Source organism: Ranitomeya imitator, chromosome 5 (genome assembly GCF_032444005.1).
Source record: "Ranitomeya imitator isolate aRanImi1 chromosome 5, aRanImi1.pri, whole genome shotgun sequence".
NCBI lineage: Eukaryota > Metazoa > Chordata > Amphibia > Anura > Dendrobatidae > Ranitomeya > Ranitomeya imitator.
Window position 1 is genome coordinate 564,061,104 of NC_091286.1, and position 21,264 is coordinate 564,082,367.

A 21,264-nucleotide genomic window follows, 5' to 3' on the forward strand; every position below is an offset into this window, starting at 1 on the left:
GTACCAGGAAGCGAATCACCTCCTGATGAACGGGAGTCATACGCATGGTCACGTGTGTCCAGTACTGAGGTTTATTCATAGCCAAAGGTGTAGAGTCAATTCCTTTCAAAGGAATAGGGACTTCCAGAGGCTCCAGACTAAACCCACAGCGGTTGGCAAATGACCAATCCATAAGACTCAGGGCAGCACCTGAATCCACATAGGCATCGACGGAAATGGCTGATAATGAACAAATCAGAGTCACAGACAGAATGAACTTGGACTGTAAAGTACTAATGGCAACAGACTTATCAACCTTTTTTGTGCGTTTAGAGCATGCTGATATAACATGAGCTGAATCACCACAATAAAAACACAACCCATTTTTCCGCCTATAGTTTTGCCGTTCACTTCTGGACTGAATTCTATCACATTGCATTGTCTCAGGTGCCTGTTCAGAAGACACCGCCAAATGGTGCACAGGTTTGCGCTCCCGTAAACGCCGATCAATCTGAATAGCCATAGTCATAGACTCATTCAGACCTGTAGGCGCCGGGAACCCCACCATTACATCTTTAATGGCCTCAGAAAGGCCATCTCTGAATCTTGCAGCCAGAGCGCACTCATTCCACTGAGTAAGCACCGACCATTTCCGAAATTTCTGACAATATATTTCTGCTTCATCTTGCCCCTGAGAGAGAGCCAATAAAGCTTTTTCAGCCTGAATCTCTAGGTTAGGTTCCTCATAGAGCAAACCCAATGCCAGAAAAAACGCATCCACATTGAGCAACGCAGGATCCCCTGGTGCCAATGCAAATGCCCAATTCTGAGGGTCACCCCGCAGGAAAGATATTACAATTTTGACTTGCTGAGCAGGGTCTCCAGAGGAGCGAGATTTCAAAGAAAGAAACAACTTGCAATTGTTCCTAAAATTCAGAAAACTAGATCTATCTCCAGAAAAAAACTCTGGGATAGGAATTCTAGGTTCAGACATAGGAGCATGTACAACAAAATCTTGTATATTTTGAACCTTAGCAGCAAGATTATTCAGGCTGGAAGCCAAACACTGGACATCCATGAAAAACAGCTGAGGTCAGAGCCATTCAAGGATTAAGAGGAGGTAAGACGCAGCCAGGCTGCAATTAAGGCTAGGCAGCAAACTCTGAGGGAAGGAAAAAAAAAAAAAAAAACTTCCTCAGACTGCTTTTCCTCCTACTTCAGCCAATACGATTACCACTTTTCGGGCCGGCGATACTGTCATGATCCCAATTGCAGGGAATCACAAAAGGACAAGCACACAAAAAACAGAACAAGCTCTAGGGTGATGGAAACTGAGCTGACCGCGATCCTGAACCTAATTCACAACACTAGCAGTAGCCGGGGAACGTGCCTACGATGATTCTAGACGTCTCGCGCCAGCCGAAAGACTAACTTCCCCTATTAGAAGAAACAAAGACCTCTCTTGCCTCCAGAGAAACACCCCACAGAAATAGCAGCCCCCCACATGTAATGACGGTGAAATGAGAGGAAAGCACATACGTAGTAATGAAAACAGATTCAGCAAAATGAGGCCCGCTAAAACTAGATAGCAGAGGATACAAAAGTGAACTGCGCGGTCAGCGAAAAACCCTACAAAAAAACATCCTGAAATTACCTGAACTCATGTGCCAACTCATGGAACATGAGGAGTAATATCAGCTCACTAGAGCAACCAGCAACAAGGAATCACATAACTGCAAGCTGGACTAAAACAAAAATAAAGCAAAACGTGGAACAGGAAAATCAAAAACTTAGCTTGTCCTGATGATTACAGAAGCGGAAACCAGAGGTAACAAGACACACTGATTACATTGATCGCCGGCGAGGAAATGACAAGAAAGCCAGGTTAAATAGGAAACTCCCATATCCTGATAGAACAGGTGGACACCAGAGACCGCAGAGAACACAAGTCACCCAGTACCATCTGTAACCACCAGAGGGAGCCCAAAAACAGAATCCACAACAGGGTACATGGTGATGTTCCATTTTTGTCAATTTCGTCATCCACCCCTTCTGAGGTTCCAGAGTTCTTGTCTGATTACCGGGATGTATTTGATGAGCCCAAGTCCGATGCCCTACCTCCGCATAGGGATTGTGATTGTGCTATTAATTTGATTCCTGGTGGTAAATTCCCAAAAGGTCGACTGTTTAATTTATCCGTGCCTGAGCACACCGCTATGCGCAGTTATGTGAAGGAATCCCTGGAGAAGGGGCATATTCGCCCGTCATCGTCGCCATTAGGAGCAGGGTTCTTTTTTGTAGCCAAAAAGGATGGTTCGCTGAGACCTTGTATAGATTATCGCCTTCTTAATAAGATCACTGTTAAATTTCAGTACCCCTTGCCTTTGTTATCTGATTTGTTTGCTCGGATTAAGGGGGCTAGTTGGTTCACCAAGATTGATCTTCGTGGTGCGTATAATCTGGTGCGAATCAGGCGAGGCGATGAATGGAAAACTGCATTTAATACGCCCGAGGGTCATTTTGAGTATCTAGTGATGCCATTCGGACTTGCCAATGCTCCATCAGTGTTTCAGTCCTTTATGCATGACATCTTCCGAGAGTACCTGGATAAATTCCTGATTGTGTACTTGGATGACATTTTGATCTTCTCGGATGATTGGGAGTCTCATGTGAAACAGGTCAGAACGGTTTTTCAGGTCCTGCGTGCTAACTCTTTGTTTGTGAAGGGATCAAAGTGTCTCTTTGGTGTGCAGAAGGTTTCATTTTTGGGGTTCATCTTTTCCCCTTCTACTATCGAGATGGATCCTGTTAAGGTCCAAGCCATCCATGATTGGACTCAGCCGACATCTCTGAAAAGTCTGCAAAAGTTCCTGGGCTTTGCTAATTTTTATCGTCGCTTCATCTTCAATTTTTCTAGTATTGCCAAACCATTGACCGATTTGACCAAGAAGGGTGCTGATTTGGTCAATTGGTCTTCTGCTGCTGTGGAAGCTTTTCAAGAGTTGAAGCGTCGTTTTTCTTCTGCCCCTGTGTTGTGTCAACCTGATGTTTCTCTTCCGTTCCAGGTCGAGGTTGATGCTTCTGAGATTGGAGCAGGGGCTGTTTTGTTGCAGAGAGGTTCTGATTGTTCAGTGATGAAACCATGCGCTTTTTTTTCCAGGAAGTTTTCGCCTGCTGAGCGGAATTATGATGTGGGCAACCGAGAGTTGCTGGCCATGAAGTGGGCATTCGAGGAGTGGCGTCATTGGCTTGAAGGAGCTAAGCATCGCGTGGTGGTATTGACTGATCATAAGAACCTGACTTATCTCGAGTCTGCTAAGCGTTTGAATCCTAGACAGGCTCGTTGGTCGCTGTTTTTCTCCTGTTTTGACTTTGTGATTTCGTACCTTCCGGGCTCTAAAAATGTGAAGGCGGATGCTCTGTCTAGGAGTTTTGTGCCCGACTCTCCGGGTTTATCTGAGCCGGCGGGTATCCTCAAGGAAGGAGTAATTGTGTCTGCCATCTCCCCTGATTTGCGGCGGGTGCTGCAAAAATTTCAGGCTAATAAACCTGATCGTTGTCCAGTGGAGAAACTGTTTGTCCCGGATAGATGGACAAATAAAGTGATCTCTGAGGTTCATTGTTCGGTGTTGGCTGGTCATCCTGGAATCTTTGGTACCAGAGAGTTAGTGGCTAGATCCTTTTGGTGGCCGTCTCTGTCGCGGGATGTGCGTTCTTTTGTGCAGTCCTGTGGGATTTGTGCTCGGGCTAAGCCCTGCTGTTCTCGTGCCAGTGGGTTGCTTTTACCCTTGCAGGTCCCTAAGAGACCTTGGACACACATCTCTATGGATTTTATTTCAGATCTTCCCGTCTCTCAAAAGATGTCAGTCATTTGGGTGGTCTGTGATCGCTTTTCTAAGATGGTCCATCTGGTACCCTTGTCCAAGTTGCCTTCCTCCTCTGATTTGGTGCCATTGTTCTTCCAGCATGTGGTTCGTTTGCATGGCATTCCAGAGAATATCGTTTCTGACAGAGGTTCCCAGTTTGTTTCGAGGTTTTGGCGAGCCTTTTGTGGTAGGATGGGCATTGACTTGTCTTTTTCCTCGGCTTTTCATCCTCAGACTAATGGCCAGACCGAACGAACCAATCAGACCTTGGAAACCTATCTGAGATGCTTTGTTTCTGCCGATCAGGATGACTGGGTGTAATAAACTTAGTGCTAAGTGCAGTGGAGATCAGTATCATGGGTCAGAAAAGAGGCCGAGAGTCAATAGGTTAAGAGTTCAAGAATATTTATAATGATATGCAGGTAAACAGCTATGACACAGCAGGTTAGTAGCAGACAGAGCTGGATAGGCAGTAAGCACGTGTACAGACCGTGGAAGTCCAAGTATGTGAGATCCAGAGACCTGGAGACCAGGCTAGGCCTCCTAGCAGGGAGCAGTCCAGCAGCAGAGACGGGTGCAGAACAGATCCAGGGAAACAAGTCTTTGCAATGAAGAGATGTAGAACCGGAGACAGATGGGGTATCCCAAAGTAACGAAGAAACCAGCAAGATAGCAGTTCTTCCAGCTTGATCACAAGTCAGGAACAAGATACTCAAGCAATGAGTATATATTCAGAGCTCCCTTAAATACACCACAGACAGGAACATGGAAAATCTGACAGGAAACAAGATGGCCCCCGTGAGGCCAATGACTCCATCTTAGGTAAGGGCAAAAGTAACTGAACTGAGGGCAAACAGCAACTAGAAACAGATATACAGTCCAAGTCCTTACACTGGGTGTCCTTTTTGCCTTTGGCTGAGTTCGCCCTTAATAATCGGGCCAGCTCGGCTACCTTGGTTTCGCCATTTTTCTGCAATTCTGGGTTCCATCCCCGTTTCTCTTCAGGACAGGTTGAGTCTTCGGACTGTCCTGGTGTGGATGCTGTGGTGGACAGGTTGCAGCAGATTTGGACTCATGTAGTGGACAATTTGACCTTGTCCCAGGAGAAGGCTCAACGTTTCGCTAATCGCAGACGCCGTGTGGGTCCCCGACTTCGTGTTGGGGATCTGGTTTGGTTATCTTCTCGTCATATTCCTATGAAGGTTTCCTCTCCGAAGTTTAAACCTCGTTTCATTGGTCCTTATAGGATTTCTGAGGTTATTAATCCTGTGTCTTTTCGTCTGACCCTCCCAGATTCTTTTTTCATACATAACGTCTTCCATAGGTCATTGTTGCGGAGATACGTGGCACCTATGGTTCCATCTGTTGACCCTCCTGCCCCGGTTTTGGTGGAGGGGGAATTGGAGTATATTGTGGAGAAGATTTTGGATTCTCGTGTTTCAAGACGGAAACTCCAGCATCTGGTTAAATGGAAGGGTTATGCTCAGGAGGATAATTCCTGGGTTTTTGCCTCTGATGTCCATGCTCCCGATCTTGTTCGTGCCTTTCATGTGGCTCATCCTGGTTGGCCTGGGGGCTCTGGTGAGGGTTCGGTGACCCCTCCTCAAGGGGGGGGGTACTGTTGTGAATTCTGTGGCAGAGCTCCCTCCTGTGGTCACAAGTGGTACTTCGGCTTATTCTCTCTGGGAGCTTCCGTTTGTGGAGGAAACTGGTACTGCTGCTTCTGAGTTTCCTCCCTCAGGTGATCTGGTGAGGTCGTTAGGTGCTTCTCTACTTAACCCCACCTAATGCTTTGATTCATGCTTCCTGTCAATGTTCCAGTGTTGGACTTGTGTTTCTCTGGATCATTCCTGTGGCCTGCTGCTCTGCATAGCTAAGTGCTTCTTTGCTTTTTGTTGCTATTTTTTCTGTCCAGCTTGTCTATTTGTTTTGCTGGAAGCTCTGGGACGCAAAGGGTGTACCTCCGTGCCGTTAGTTCGGTACGGAGGGTCTTTTTGCCCCTTTGCGTGGTTTTCTTTAGGGTTTTGTGTAGACCGCAAAGTTATCTTTCCTATCCTCGTTCTGTCTAGAATATCGGGCCTCACTTTGCTGAATCTATTTCATCCCTACGTTTGTCTTTTCATCTTACTCACAGTCATTATATGTGGGGGGCTGCCTTTTCCTTTGGGGTATTTCTCTGAGGCAAGGTAGGCTTATTTTTTCTATCTTCAGGCTAGTTAGTTTCTCAGGCTGTGCCGAGTTGCATAGGTAGCGTTAGGCGCAATCCACGGCTGCCTCTAGTTGTGTTTGGAGAGGATCAGGGATTGCGGTCTGCAGAGTTCCCACGTCTCAGAGCTCGTTCTATTATTTTGGGTTATTGTCAGATCACTGTATGTGCTCTGACCTCCATGTCCATTGTGATACTGAATTGTCTTTCATAACAATCGCCCCATTCTAAATAAAACAATAAAAAAATTCAAATTCACACATTTGGTATTGCCGAGTTCAGAATCGCACGATCTATCAATGTAAAAAAAAAAATTAACCCGATCGCTAAATGGTATAATGACAAAAAATTTCAAAACGTCAGAATTACATTTTTTGGTCACAGCTACATTCCAATAAAATTCAATAACAGGCGATCAAAAGATTGTATGTACATCAAAATTATATCAATAAAAACGTCCCTCTGTGCAAAAAACAAGCCCTCACCAAGCCCCAGATCATGAAAAATGGAGACGCTACAGGTCTTGGAAAATGGCACTATTTTTTTTTTTTTTTTAACCAAACTTTGGCCTTTTTTTAACCACTTAAATAAAAAAAAGAAACTAGACATCTTTGGGGTCTATGAACTTGTGATGACCTGGAGAATCATAATGGCAGGTCAGTTTTAGCATCTAGTGAACATAGTAAAAAAAAAAAAAAACTGTGGAATCGCACTTTTTTTTTGCAATTTCACCGCACTTGGATTTTTTCCCCATTTTTGCAGTACATGATATGTTAAAACCAATGGTGTTGTTCAAAAGTACAACTCGTACCGCAAAAAAACAAGCTCTCACATGACCACATTGACCGAAAATTAAAAAAATTATGGCTCTGGGAGGAAGGGGAGCGAAATACGATAACTCAAAAACAAAAATACCTCTGATTGTGAAGGGGTTACTACTTTTTTTTTAAGTTCAATTAGTTTTGTACAGAATTTGAATGAAAATCTTTTATATAAATTTTTTTAGATGTATCAACTACCCAAATCCAGGATACAAATGTAGGCATTTTGTGTTGTCCTCAGCATGAGACAGGTTTAACAGAGATTTTGATCAAAACAGACATTTAAGAATTCAATACTCAGGTTTTAATAAAAGATACTGCTGGAGCAAGATTTATTTAATTTATGAGGAGCCACGCACCTGCTAATAAATTGTGCCTATCGAATTAGGCGGATCTCCCATGTTACCAGAAAATCAGGTGTGAACAGGTGCAGATTTACATTATAATTTACAACTTTGTTACGGCTGAAAACTGACTTGTGGGAATTTCCCCTTAGTGTTCTATTTCCTAATCATCTTCTACATATTTATTTGCTGACAGTAAATGAGAACACTCTTGATTAAAGCGGATCTGTCATCATTTTTCACTATAAAAACTGCATACATAATTAAATAGACCTGATGAGGCTAATGTACTCACTTTGAAACTCAATGTCAGCATGGCTGTATCATTTTTGTATGAAACTTTACCTTAAACTCCACCCACCTGGCCTGATTGACAGCTCCTCAGTGTCCGTCCTCGCTGTCAGTCAGGCTGGGTGGGTTGAAGGAGAGTAAATACACTTGGATTCATGAGCTCTCTCATTCTATAGCTGGAATCATAAAATGATCATCTTAAATGGAACCTGTCACCATGTAAATGCCGTTCAGTCTGCCAGTACCATATTTTAGAGCAGGGGGAGCAGATCAGATGGATATACAGTTTCAGCAAAGATTCAGTATATATGTGTGTTTTATGCATTTAATCCTCTGCTCTTTCTGGGATTATCAGTCCAGTGGGCGGTCCTGTCAGTGATTGGCAGCTTTCTATGTATAAGTGTTTATGCTGAGATAGCTGTCAGTTACTCATAGGACCGCCCCCTGGACTGATAATCCCAGAAAGAGCAAAGGATTAAATGCATAAAACACAGATTATACTGAATCTTTTCTCCCAAAACTGTATATGATTCTGCTCCCCTGCCCTGTAGCACGGTGCCTGCAGAGTGGATGGCATTTTCATGGTACAGGTTCCCTTTAATGTCAGGAATATACAGCCATTTTCAAATGGATCTTCAAGTAAGTATACCTGCCCCATCAGGGCGAAGATATCTATTTAAAAAAATATATATGACATTTTTATTGTGATTTCTGATGACAGATCTGTTTTGGCTTCTTCATATCCAATTGTAAGATACACTGAAATATCACGATGTATCATGGACAAATGTTGATGCCTTCCCCCAAATCCAGAAACAATACAAGTTTAGTTATCCTGTAGGAGCTGTGGAATTCGCAGGTGCCTAATAAGGAAAGCGTGAAGCTGCTGACGCGTTTCCATGTTGCCGTCTTTCTATTATCTTTATTGTGCAGCATTTTCCTGTATCTCCTTTGAGGTCTTCCTCACTTGCCATTTGTCCCAGTTGATAAGGCCACAAGTGTCAGCAGGGAGGGCATCCTCACAAATGTACTGATTAGCCCAACATAGGCTTCCAATTCTATGGCCTTTATTTCCTTTGGTTTTCGATTTAATTAACCCTAATGGTCAGATTATGCAATAAGAATGTCTGTGTAACTTGGAAATTGTTTTATAATGTCCCTGTTACATTGTCATCTATGTTACAGTATGTCATCCTGAAGGTTACTAATCTTTACAGATAAATGCTCCTTGTGCCAAAAGGTAACATTCAAATTAAAAGCGCAGAAAAACATTATGTAAGTATCCGCTACATAGAATTGTTGTGCCTTACGACAATATGGTGGCTGGCCATGTATCACATGCGACTTACCATACTGTTTATGGGGACCTGCAACCACATATCCTACAGGGTTGTATTCTTTTTTGCAACAGTTGCTTTGCCATGGGTCATGGGTCTCTCATTATTCCAAAGCACGTTGATCTAATACCCAGTCTTTAACTAACACTGAACACAAAAAATTCCCTAAAAATGAAAAAAAAAAAAAATCCCAGCAACTCCTCCAACAAAAAAAGAATACAGCAGCGCTCTATGCACTAAGGTGTATGCAAACATTGATTATAGGAGATTTGGACTGTATTACTGTTTTATAAAATATATTTATAAATATGAATGTACTTAGCGCATCAATTGGCCTATTCATAATCACCACACAAGGCATAGCTTTCTTTGATGAGACCCTAATCTAATATTTATCAAACGTGCCTCTCGTAGACTAATAGCATTTTGTATACTATAGGAGGTTGTGACTGCGCACTGCTCCTGTCAGCTTACATTGTTTTTATCCGATCTGTCATTTAAATGTGTAGGCTTATATCCCTGGAGAGGCATGTTTGATAAATATTTGGTTAGGGTACCATAAAAGAAAGGTATGCCTCATGGTCAATCTGTACACTAATCCAAATAGCAGTAATGCAGTCCAAATTTCATATATCCAATGTTTGTATACATCTTAGTGCTTGCAGAGTGCTGTCTTATGTTTTTGTTTATATATCATGCAGTCATAGCAGCTTGCACCTGTTCACACTTGCATTATTCTGTTCAGAGGTGCTGGTCAGTTTTTGTTTTTTTTCTGTTTATGGTATATTATTGGAGGTTTTGACTGTCTTCTTTTCTGACTAAGCTCTTCCCATCATCCTAAGTGTACGTTCACATTTGCGTTGCGCGATGTTGCGTCGGCGACGCAACACACAACGCAAACAAAAACGCACGCTAAAACGCATAGTTTTGCGACGCATGCGTCCTTTTTTGCCGAATTTTGTACGCAAAAAAAATGCATCTTGCTGCGTCCTCTGCGTCCTAACTCTTGCGGCAAAAAAAACGCATGCATTGCAAAACGCATGCAAACGCATGTCCATGCGCCCCTATGTTAAATATAGGGGCGCATGCGTCGCCGCGGCTGCGCCCGACGCAGCCCGGCAGAACGCAAATGTGAACGTAGCCTTAGGCTGTTGGCACTGGATCCTACCTACACTCCTTAGATAGATATACTGTAGATATGTGTAGATTTATATACATATTTATCTACCTATCTATCTACAGTGGCATGTAAAAGTTTTGGCACCCCCGGTCAAAATTTCTGTTATTGTGAACAGTTAAGCAAGTTGAAGATGAAATGATCTCTAAAACAGCTAAAATTAAAGATAACACATTTCCTTTGTATTTTAGGCAAAAAAAATTGAAAATAAATAAATATATATATATAGTCATTTTTAAGTTTGGGCACTCTTAGAGATTTGTGTGTTCAGATAACTTTGACCAAGGTTTCAGATCTTAATTAGCCTGCTAGGGTTATGGCTTATTCACTATCATAGTTAGCGAAGTCCAGATGATGCAGATTGCAACCAGCTTTACAAAAACCAAGCCTCCTCTAACCTTGTGCCAAAAAAACAGCAGCCATGGGTTCTTCTAAGCAGCTGCTTACCACTCTGAAAATGAAAATAGTGAAGGCCCACAACTCATGAGAAGGCTACAAGAAGATAGCAAAGTGTTTTCAAGTTGCCCTTTCCTCAGTTTGAAATGTAAATTAAGAAATGGCAGTTACCAGGAACAGTGGAGGTCAAGATAAGGTCTGGAAAACCAAGTAAAACTTCAGTGAAAGCTGCTTTTAGCATTGCTAGAGAAGCAAATCAGAACCTCGGCATGACTGCAAAAGAGTCTTTTGAAAAGACCTTCAGAAAGATTTAGCAGACTCTGGAGTTGTGGTACATTGTTATACTGTTCAGAGACACCTGCACAAATATGGTCTTCATGGAAGAGTCATAATTAGAAAACCTCGCGGGTAGAGGGAAGAATGGATTCAGTGAAATTTCAACAAATTCTTGATGCAAACAAAACATCATCAGTAAAATAAGCTGAAGTTGAAAAGAGGATGGCTTCTACAAATGGATAATGAAACCAAACCAAATCCACAATAGACTACCTGAAAAGGTTGAACTTGAAGGTTTTACAATGGCCCTCACAGTCCCCTGATCTGAACATCATTGAAAATCTGTGACTAGACCTCAGAATAGCAGAGGATGCAAGACAACCCAGGAATCTCACAGAACTGGAAGACTTTTCCAAGGAAGAATAAATTAAAATCACTCAAACAAGAATTGAAATGACTCTTGGATGGCTACGAGATGTGTTTACAAGCTGTAATACTTGCAAAAGGACATGCTTCTAGGTACTAACCATGCAGGTTGCTCACATTTTTGCATTGGCCCAACTGTAAAAAATGACAATTTTTTTTTGCCTAAAATGCAAACCAAATATGTCATCTTTAATTTTAGCCATTTTAGAAATCATGTCATTTTCAACTTGCTTAACTGTTCACAATAAAAGCCAAACTTTTACATGTCTGTCTATCTATCTATCTATCTATCTACATATAATTTATATCTAAACATTGAAATCACCCCTTTTCCCATTACAAAAGTGATAATCACTAAGTCTGGTGTATCAATATATAATCTTATTGAACTCATATGGTAAACGCTGTGAAAAAAAACAGAAATTGAAATTAATTCCAGTACCTTTCTTCGGTGTTTCTCCCCCCAAAATGCAATAAAAAGCTATAAAACATTGTATGTATCCCAAGTGAAAACTTACATTTGCCAAACTAAAAAATAAAAACCCAGACACTTCCTTTGCCAAAAAAATGTATAGGTCTCAGAAAATGGTGATACAAACAATTTTTTTTAAAAACTACAAATATACAAATATATACAGTACTGTGCAAAATCTGTAGATCTGTATAGAGGAGTGGGCCAAAATCCCTGCTGCAATGTGTGCAAACTTGGTCAAGAACTACAGGACATGTCTGACCTCCTTTATTTTCATTAAGTTCTGTTTTTCTATTGTATCAAATATTGTATCAAATACTTATTTAATGCAATCAAATGCAAACTAATTATATAAAAAGTAGGAATCCAGCTTCAAGTGTAAAAATAATGAAGTCTTTAGTCATTTTAAGAAACCGGTTTCTCAATAATTTTTTTTCCTCCACACCTGTTATCTCCAACTGCATCGCATTTGATGTTTTACAATAATGCCATTTATTATTTAAAAATGACTAAATAAAGACTTTATTTTTTTTACTCTTAAGCTGGATTCCTACTTTTTCATATCAGTTGTTTTCATGTCTGGCAGAGACTAAATTTGGTGCTTCGCTGATGGATGACAATGTGTGCAAATTGTAAAGCGCTGCAGCATATTGAATTATTATAACCCAATTCAAGTTCCTCCTAAAGGTGAGCTGAAGCCTTTTTCTCTCTATTTTTCCTAATCTTGAGATTATGGTCCCAGCTCTCTTCAGAGAGTGGTACTCAAGGAGTGAAAAAAATCACAGCAAGCATTATTCTGATCTAGTTTACAGACTAGTGTATATAAAAATAGCAGACAGATCCTGCCATCCTTTTCCGTTATATAGATTTGCCATCATGACTGGTTCAAGTTTTACAATGGCCATCTGGTCACCTTAAGCCAAGAGTGGATTTGATCCATTTTTTTTTACCGCCTTCGGCTCGATCTTGAGCCATGTTGACTTGATGGATGAATGATCTTTAGGAAGATCCATCTTGTGCAAGCCTAGATAGGTCCATCAGGATCTTCTCCGCCATTATTGTGACCGTTTCAAGCCATTGAGTAGTTGGTCTTCCTCTTCATCTTGTTCATTCTATTCTTCCGACTAGGATGTCCTTCCTCAGTGATTGCTTCCTTCGTCAGATGTGTCCAAAGTTGACAAGTCATAGATTGATGATGCTTCCTTCAAGTGACATGTCTGGCTGGATTTGTTCCAAAATTGATTTGTTTGTTCTTCTTGTCATCCATGGTATTGATAACATCCTTCTCCAGCACAACATTTCAAAGGCGTAGAGTCTTCTTCAGTCTCCAGTTTGCTTCTGCGGACCTCTCAGTCTGTGATCAGACATAGGACGTTTAGCCATTAACGTGAAAAACACCAATAGAATTCAAACTATGTAAACGGACATCTGAAAGAAGGAAATTGGGATACTATGTCCTATGACACTGGTGGCGAACCTATGGCACGCGTGCCAGACGGGGCACACAGAGGCCTCCATGTTGGCACGTGTCGCTGTTCCGCATAAGTGGATTTGGGCCGTTGGTTGAGGTGCCCGGCGATGCCATTCCCTACTTCAGCTAAACGTGCGTCCGAGGACACACGCTCATCCAGCTGAAGTGTATTGCAGCGCATTATCTTGCTAGGTCCATGCGCCACAAAACACGCTGCTGACCGATCAGAGGCCAGCTGCCAGCTTCGGGAGACTATGTGGCGCAGGACAGGAAGGAAGGTGAGTAGCAATGCTTATTGTGTTTAGTTTTTTTTTCCGTTAAACAGCGGCGCTGGCAGGATGGTGGCATATGCAAGGATGGGGGCATTTACCCTCCATGATGGAGTGTGATGCCATTTTAACAAATGGCTTAACTGTGTGTTTCATGTTCTTTAATAATATATTTTAATACATTTTCAATAAAGATTTAGCTCTTGTACATTTCTTGATATTATGGTCATAATTGCACATTTTTTTATATGATTTCCTAGTAATCTTGGTGCATTACTATATAAACCCAAGTCCTACTGGCTAAGTACTCATAGGGGCATGTGTATCAGGTTGGGGTGCATATACTAGGATGAGGGCATGTATGCCAGGATAGGGTACATATACCAGGATGGGGAGCATATACAAGGATAGTATGAAGGGCATATACAAGGATGAGGGGCATATACCAGGATGGGGGGAGCATATACCAGGATATGAAGCATATTCATTTATATCTGCAGTCTGGTAAGCCTGCTTCTGTCTGCGGCTGCTCTCTGTTGCCTCTGCCTGCTTTTGGGTTGCAGTTAGGGCAATCGGTCACTAAAAGGTTTGCCGTCACTTTTCTATGACATTAGTCCTGCTAATTATATCAAAGACATGGGGCATACAGAGTGCAGAGATTGACTACATGTGGAAAAGTAATAATTTTTTAACAACACAAATTATAAATGCAAAGAATTAATCTAGAAATAATGAAGCTTTAAAGGGAGCCCATCAGCAGGATTTTGCTCAGTAACCTACAGACACTGTCAGGTTGGTGCCATTATACTGAATAAAATGATACCTGGGTTGATGAAATCCGTCTTGTGGTTGTTGTTTAATCTTTATTTGTAGTTTTCAGTTAATGATATCCTTGTGCTCCGGGGCGGCCTGTGGGCGAGGCTGTGGGTGAGACTCTGCCTTCATATTCATCCTTATAGGCTTATGACAGATCACTGATCTCTCAGTGACTAGCCCCCTATTTTGCATACTGCATATACTATAGTGGGGTTATAAAAAAAATTTAGCTGTAGCAAAATTGCACCAGCGGCAGCACTTGCGCATTAGAATCTATCGTAACGCGATAGCTGATACTGCACAGGTGCCACCTCGGGCACCATTTTGATGAAGTTAAAAAAAATGTCTAACCCCACAATATTCTATGCAGTATGTAAAATAGGGGGCAGGTCACTGAGGGATCAATGACCTGTCATAAGCCCATAAGGATGAATATGTAAGAAGAGCACCTCATAAAGCCCCTCCCATAGCCCCGCCCCAGAGCACAAGAATCTCATGAAAACTACAAATACAGATTAAACATCAACCACAAGACGGATTTGATCACCCCAGGCATCATTTTAATCAGTATAACAGCACCAACCTGACACTGTCTGTAGGTTACTGAGCAAAATCCTACTGACAGGTTCCCTTTAACTTTACATTACAAAATCCTGCTGACAGGTTCGCTTTAAGTCATAATGTTTTCAGTTGCCAAGGGAGGATCACCAAGGAATTGGAAAGTCAACTGAGGATTTTGCGAACAGTGATGAAACCAATGATTCTTACACTAAGGTGCAGAGGTAACTCCCAGAGGCGTAGCAGAAAGCATATAAAAAGAGAACAGAACTAGGGCAATCTCGGCTTTACTACAATGCAACGAAATATAAAAACCAGCATTAAAGGTTGTTGTCTTCAAAGCAGAGAGGGGGTGGAGACTGAAAGAAAATAAGTAGGTGTGAGGGTGTACATGAATGATGGGCCCATCATGAAGCCCCGAGTGGCAGACTTCGTGTGAACAGTCATTCTGTGCGGACAGAAACCCTTTAACAGCTGTGGCCATTAAACTACCCAGTATTACAATATTATGCAAAGCACCAATGTATACGTTTTTTTTGGAGGGGGGGGGTTGGCATTTATTTATATTATTTATTATAGTTGGCCATCATATTCCGCAGCACTTTACATACATCACCATCACAATCTAGTTTCCCCATCAGTATGTCTTGGAATGTGGGAGGAAACCGGAGTATCCGGAGGAAACCCACGCAAACACGGGGAGACCAGACAAACTCTTTGCAGATGTTGTCCTTGGTGAGATTTAAACTCAGGTCCCCAGCGCTGCGAGTCTGCAGTGCTAACCACTGAGCCACCATGCTGACAAATCAAGGTATCGTTTGTTTGTTTGCTTAAAAAGTGAAAACTAAGAAAAAAATACTTGATTAAAAAATATCACTTATTATTTAGCAGTGTATGGAAATAATTTTTTCGTGGCATTGGAGTATATGTCGTAATATCATGGGGAATCTGTAACAGAGTAATATTATTATAGATGTCGGCAGATAACAGCGGCAGCATGGCTGCGCTTTAAAGAACTCTTTAAAAATGGCAAGCGAGGGCGTGGGTGAGCTAGTTTGCTTTTTACCAGGGGCACTATTATCCTTGAAACCAGTCATGCATATGCTGCCAGTGGGCCACAGAGGACTATGGAACCGACCTCTAAATAATGAAAGATACCTCGTTCATACCGCAGATATGCATGTCCTATTTTAATTGCTGCAGTATTTAGTGTTACTATATGGTATCACTATACAAAATGCGTTAATGTGAGCGGAGTATTTGTCACTTATATTACATTCAGCTGAGATTAAGCAGAACTGACCAATGCACATTTGCATCATAAGTCACAATTATTTGTGTTTAGGTTTGTCCCTTAATAAGTTTGGTGTGTGGTTATTGCATAATAATAAGACACAGTATCGACGTTTACAACCAACTATTAATGTACCGTAGTTTTAATAGATTAAAATAGGGCAGAGTGACAAGTAGTAAGAATGACTCACGCTGGAAAGCCTTGCCCTACAAACAGTTAGGTGGAGGTATATTGTAATGATATTATTATTTTAGGACGATTGTTGTGTGTTTGGTCAGTGGGATCTTAACATATGGGTCACACAGGGTTCATTCAGACCTCAGTCATTTTTGCATCAAAAATAAATCCGTATTATTGATCCGATTTTCATCAGTTTGGTCGGTGTCAGTTTTAATCATCATCATCAGTCTTAACCATCAGGGTTTGGTTCAAGTGTTATCATTTTTTCTTTTATGTAAAAAATAAAACGATGGAAGTTTCTCATCATTCTCCTATTAAACAGTCAGTGAGAACCGGGCAGCACCAATATGACATCCAAGTGCTGTCTGATATTTTTTTTTTCTCACTCACCCATAGACTGGGGTTGCCAAGTTTGATCCATGTCTCAGCTCAAAATCGGACCTGTCGGACCACTCTGTCTGAAAAAATGCACAGACATGTGAACAGGCCCATAGACCAAAATGAGTTGGTGAAAAGCACGCACAGAACATGTGCTGTATGTGAAGACTTGACGTCTGAGTGAGCGGTAACAGTCTGGCATGGCCTTAGGATGTGTGCCATGTCTGCTCACGTAGGGTACATTACTGATGGGTGGACATCAGGGTTCATTCATTCATTTATTTATTTATTATGCTTTGCTTATATAGCGCTATCTTATTCCGCAGCGCTTTACAGACATTATCATCACTGTCCCCATTGGGGCTCCCAATCTAGATTCCCGGTCTGTATGTCTTTGGAGTGTGGGAGAACCCGGAGGAAACCCGCGCAAACACGGGGAGGACATACAAACTCCGTACAGATGTTGTCCTTGGTGGGATTTGAATCCAGGACCCCAGTGCTGCAGTGCTATAATGTTAACCATTGAGCCACCATGCTGCCTTCCTTCGTTAATGCCTCCCCAATCATCGTACGGGTGGCATACCCTGATGGGGGAGTCATTAACTCAGATGAACTGGGTGCTGAGATCTTGCACCCTCAATGCCACCTAGAACACAGCTAGGCTCCGTAGTTTATTGATTACTCCGTATTATTGGCGTACGCTATTATAAGGGGCTGCGGGGCACTAATCAGTCTCACACTGCCCGGTTTACAGCATATGGGCTCTGTTGCACTCGGTAGTGCTGTTTAGTATTCCGCTGTAGTCATTCTGCTGTTTGATGGTGATGAGCATTAGTGCAGCATTATGGACACAGCACCGCTCCTAGGACATATCATTTGCTCTCCCTAGCTGAGTATTTGTGTTTTTTTTCCTTCTTTGACTCCTTTCTTACATGTGAGATCACTAGTAATGTTGTAACAAGAATCTCTTCTGAGAATGTATTGTTACTGTATGCTTCCGTGCAGGTTTTAGCATTTGGTGCTTTTTCTGCATTGCACATAGCACCCTCGTGTCATCCAACCAATCAAATCAATTACTTGTCGGACAGGTTTTTCAACCGTGACTAAATGGATACTCGTTCCTCTTAGCATTTGATCTGATTATGAAGAAATCTGACTCTGATTTTATCTCATGCACCTATACAATAAGTATAATGATAAATAAATACCGTACTCATAGATCAGACGGAATACAGGACTTTCAGATTTAGAGGGCGTCATCATAAATTATTATTATTATTATTACTGTACATTTTTATAGCGCCATTTATTCCATGGCGCTTTACATGTGAAAAGGGGGCAAATATAGACAAATACAACTAAACATGAGCAAAAAACAAGGCACTCAGGTACGTAAGGAGGGAGAACCCTGCCCACGAGGGCTCACGGTCTGCAGAGGATAAATCAATGTATTGAGCACTTCTTACTTATACGCCATGAAGAACTCTACCTACAACCATACGAGATGGGGACAATAAACCCAAGTAGTATAAAGTCGGTACTCACCCCTTGGCTGGCGTAGAAGTCACTGATGCGTGCGCCTCTCCCCAGGTACCAGTGACTGCAGCACAGATGGCCTGAGTCTCCTGCTCTTGGGTCTCTTTGTTCTGTGGCTCTGGTGTGATGTTCCTCCTACAGTTAGTTCTTACTGAGTGTCTTCTTCTTGATTCCTGGCTCCTGCAGCAGATCTTGTTCTCCAGGACTCTCTATGCCTTAGGACTGGCAGAAGCAAGCATAACCAGAAGCTTTCGACAGAAGGAGGGGTGGGAGGAAAGAGGCAGTGCGCAGGCTTTATCCTTTTAAGGAAGATCGAAAGAATGCAATGGAGGAGGGAATAACACTGCTGCGGGTGCAATGATGCCAATTACAGCCATATGTCCCAACTGGTGTCATTTTAATACCCACTAATTGTATTTTTAATTTTGTGGCTAGGGTATAATCCGGTATAATGAGGACTCGGCGTACCCCCTTTGTTTTTAGACTAAGCTGATTGGCAAAAAAAAATATATAGATAGAATTAGTTTATTGCAATTTTTTTGTTTTCTCAATCATTTGCTAATGGAATATGTATTTGTTTCTAGAGATGTCCTCTTGTTACGGTTTTCAGAAAACAATGGTTATATCGCTGGTTTATGTTAGATGCTGATTGTGACACCTTCGGCGTCAGGACAGGTACCTGGATGTGATGACATGGTAAAAATACTTAGCAGGTAATGGTAAACTGACTGAACAGCGATCCAGTCTGAACTGGTGCATAACCAAAAAACAACTTACATAGCAAATAGATGAATGGCTGCACTCAACTGTACTTACGCAAGGTAATGTGCGATACATGAAATGTGAATAGCATAATGGCTTGTGAAATCTATGAAAAAACACAATGATATTAGCCAGAGGTAAGTGTTCACACTAGGCAGTCAGGTCAGGGCCCCATCCGATTCATGAGATTACCTTGACGTATGCTGGATGGGCTCACATTTTTTGGCCAAATTTTGTGCTAAGCGTCTTGTGTGTTTTTTTATAGATTTCACGAACCATTATACTATTCACATTTCATGTATCACACATTCCCTTGCTTTAGTACAATTGAGCGCAGCCATTCATCTATTTGCTATGGTCAAAATACTGGCGGAAATTAGGATTGAGATAGGATATACGTAATCCATAAAGGGAATCTGCAAAGAACAAGAAGAGAAAGAGCACGCTACATAAAAAGGGATCAAAATAATTTTATGAATGCAAACTACAAACAACAATTAAAAATCAAAACACGTGACTGTACACACAACCACCAAAAATAGGGTGATGGGCCGTGTCAAACAGTTTATGAATATTAAGATGACCTAAATACAATAGTTTGATTTGAGACCCTGGCAAGAAGAAACATGAAAAAAAGAAAAAATGTTCCAGTTTCTGGTAAAAATTTTCAGAGTAATCTTTATTCCATCAAAAAACAATTTAAAAAATATGGTGAACAGGGACAGGAGCAAGTGACGCGTTTCGAGCACGGTTGTTCTTTATCCAGCTTACTTGAAAATGACCAAGTCTTGAATACACAGGTGCAATTAAAGGTGCGTTTAAGACTGTTGTTTGGTCATTTTCAAATAAGCTGGATAAACAACAACCGTGCTCGAAATGCGTCGTTTGCTCCTGTCCCTGTTCACCATATTTTTTTAAATAGTTTTTTGATGGAATAAAGATTACTTTGAAAATTTCACCAGAAGCTGGAACATTTTTTCTTTTTTTTTTTTTTGCAATTGCTACACAAGTGGTCGGCTCGTGGTTCCGGGCACGCTGGACTCCTATAAACTTCAACGGTGAGCTGGCATTATCCTTTTCTGTTTTCTGCAAGAAGAAACATAATACAGGTTCTGATATGATGAACTAAAAAGGTAAGTATACAAGCCTAATCTCATCAACATGCACGAGAGGAGCCCCAATAGGGCAGTAGTCTCAATATTGGCACTGCCCTGAAGCTAGTGACCTAATGTCCCAGCAGATTATAAACCGCACACAAGAGTATGTATCGAGGCACAGGCAGTGATAACAATGGAAGCATAAAGTGCAAAATGTACAAGTGACGAGGTGCTAATAGCGCAATGAAACCGAGATTATAAATGGAGAGGCATAAATACCTACGCCTAGAGGGCAGAGATGCTAATGGTGTTGGTCATAGAACAAGCATGGTGGCCTGGGTCAGGTAAAGGCCAGAGCAAGAGACAGGGCACAATGCCCAACACGTGTCGCCAACCAAGGGTGGATTCCTCAGGGGAAGGAAATTTTTCACCATATTTTTGCTTTGTAATCTGAGAGCACCATGATGTAGGGGTAGAGACCCTGATTTCAGCAATGTGTGACTTACCTACTGTGTTTTGCTGTTTCAATATAATCAGTGTTTTATTAGAAGTAGATTATCGCTACAAGACAAGCTGCCCCTTGCCTCCTGGTACAACCCAGCCCTACCACTAATGAACAGCTTTCTGTCAATATACAGTGTACACAGAGAGCTGCCAATCAGTGGTGTGGGCTGGATTATTCAGGGCTCAGCATTCCGAGGTCTGCAGCCGAGAAAACTGTGATTCTGTCGTCATAACTACTGCACCCAGTAAACTAAGTGATACATCACTGGAATCAGGATCTCTGTCCCTACATCATGTTGCTGTCAGATTACATAGCAAAACATGCTGACAGATTCTTCTTAATGGCTCTATCTCTCAAGAGGCATAGTGGGAGTGCAATTTTAGGAGAAATTACACATTTATTGAGATTAATAGGACGAAGAAAGGACAGCTTACTTGGGACAGAAGTCTTTTGGCAAAAAAGTGGGGACACCATTTCCCTTAGTCACCCTAATTCCCGTGGAAAAATTGTTCCAGGAATTTGTCATTTATATCAGAACAATGATTGGGGCAGAGGTAGGGTGTGTGCACTTGGGTCCTTTCTGCTTCAGACCTTCCATAGTGTAAAATCCTCCTCCAAGCAGCACAACAAGCAGGGCTATCATGAGTGCCACCACTTCAGCATTTCAAGGTCCACCTGACCATTCCTTCAGGTTTTCCTTGGATTTCGTAGTGGAAATGGTTAGGATTTACCATACATTTACTTCTGCATCGCAAAGGGTGTAATCCACTGTGACCATCCGCAACATAAATTTACCCGCATGTACAA

The 21,264-nt window shown here is 41.8% G+C and overlaps 1 protein-coding gene across 1 annotated transcript in view; it reads right to left on the reverse strand.

The window, feature by feature from the left end:
* BOK (BCL2 family apoptosis regulator BOK) overlaps positions 1-18,367 on the reverse strand; it is a 62,534-nt gene extending 44,167 nt beyond the window's left edge. Inside the window, exon 1 of the mRNA XM_069727712.1 lies at positions 18,103-18,367. The gene's annotated coding sequence lies outside the window, so the exon portion shown is untranslated. The remainder of the gene's footprint in view (positions 1-18,102) is intronic.
* Between the last annotated feature and the right edge of the window lie 2,897 nt (positions 18,368-21,264).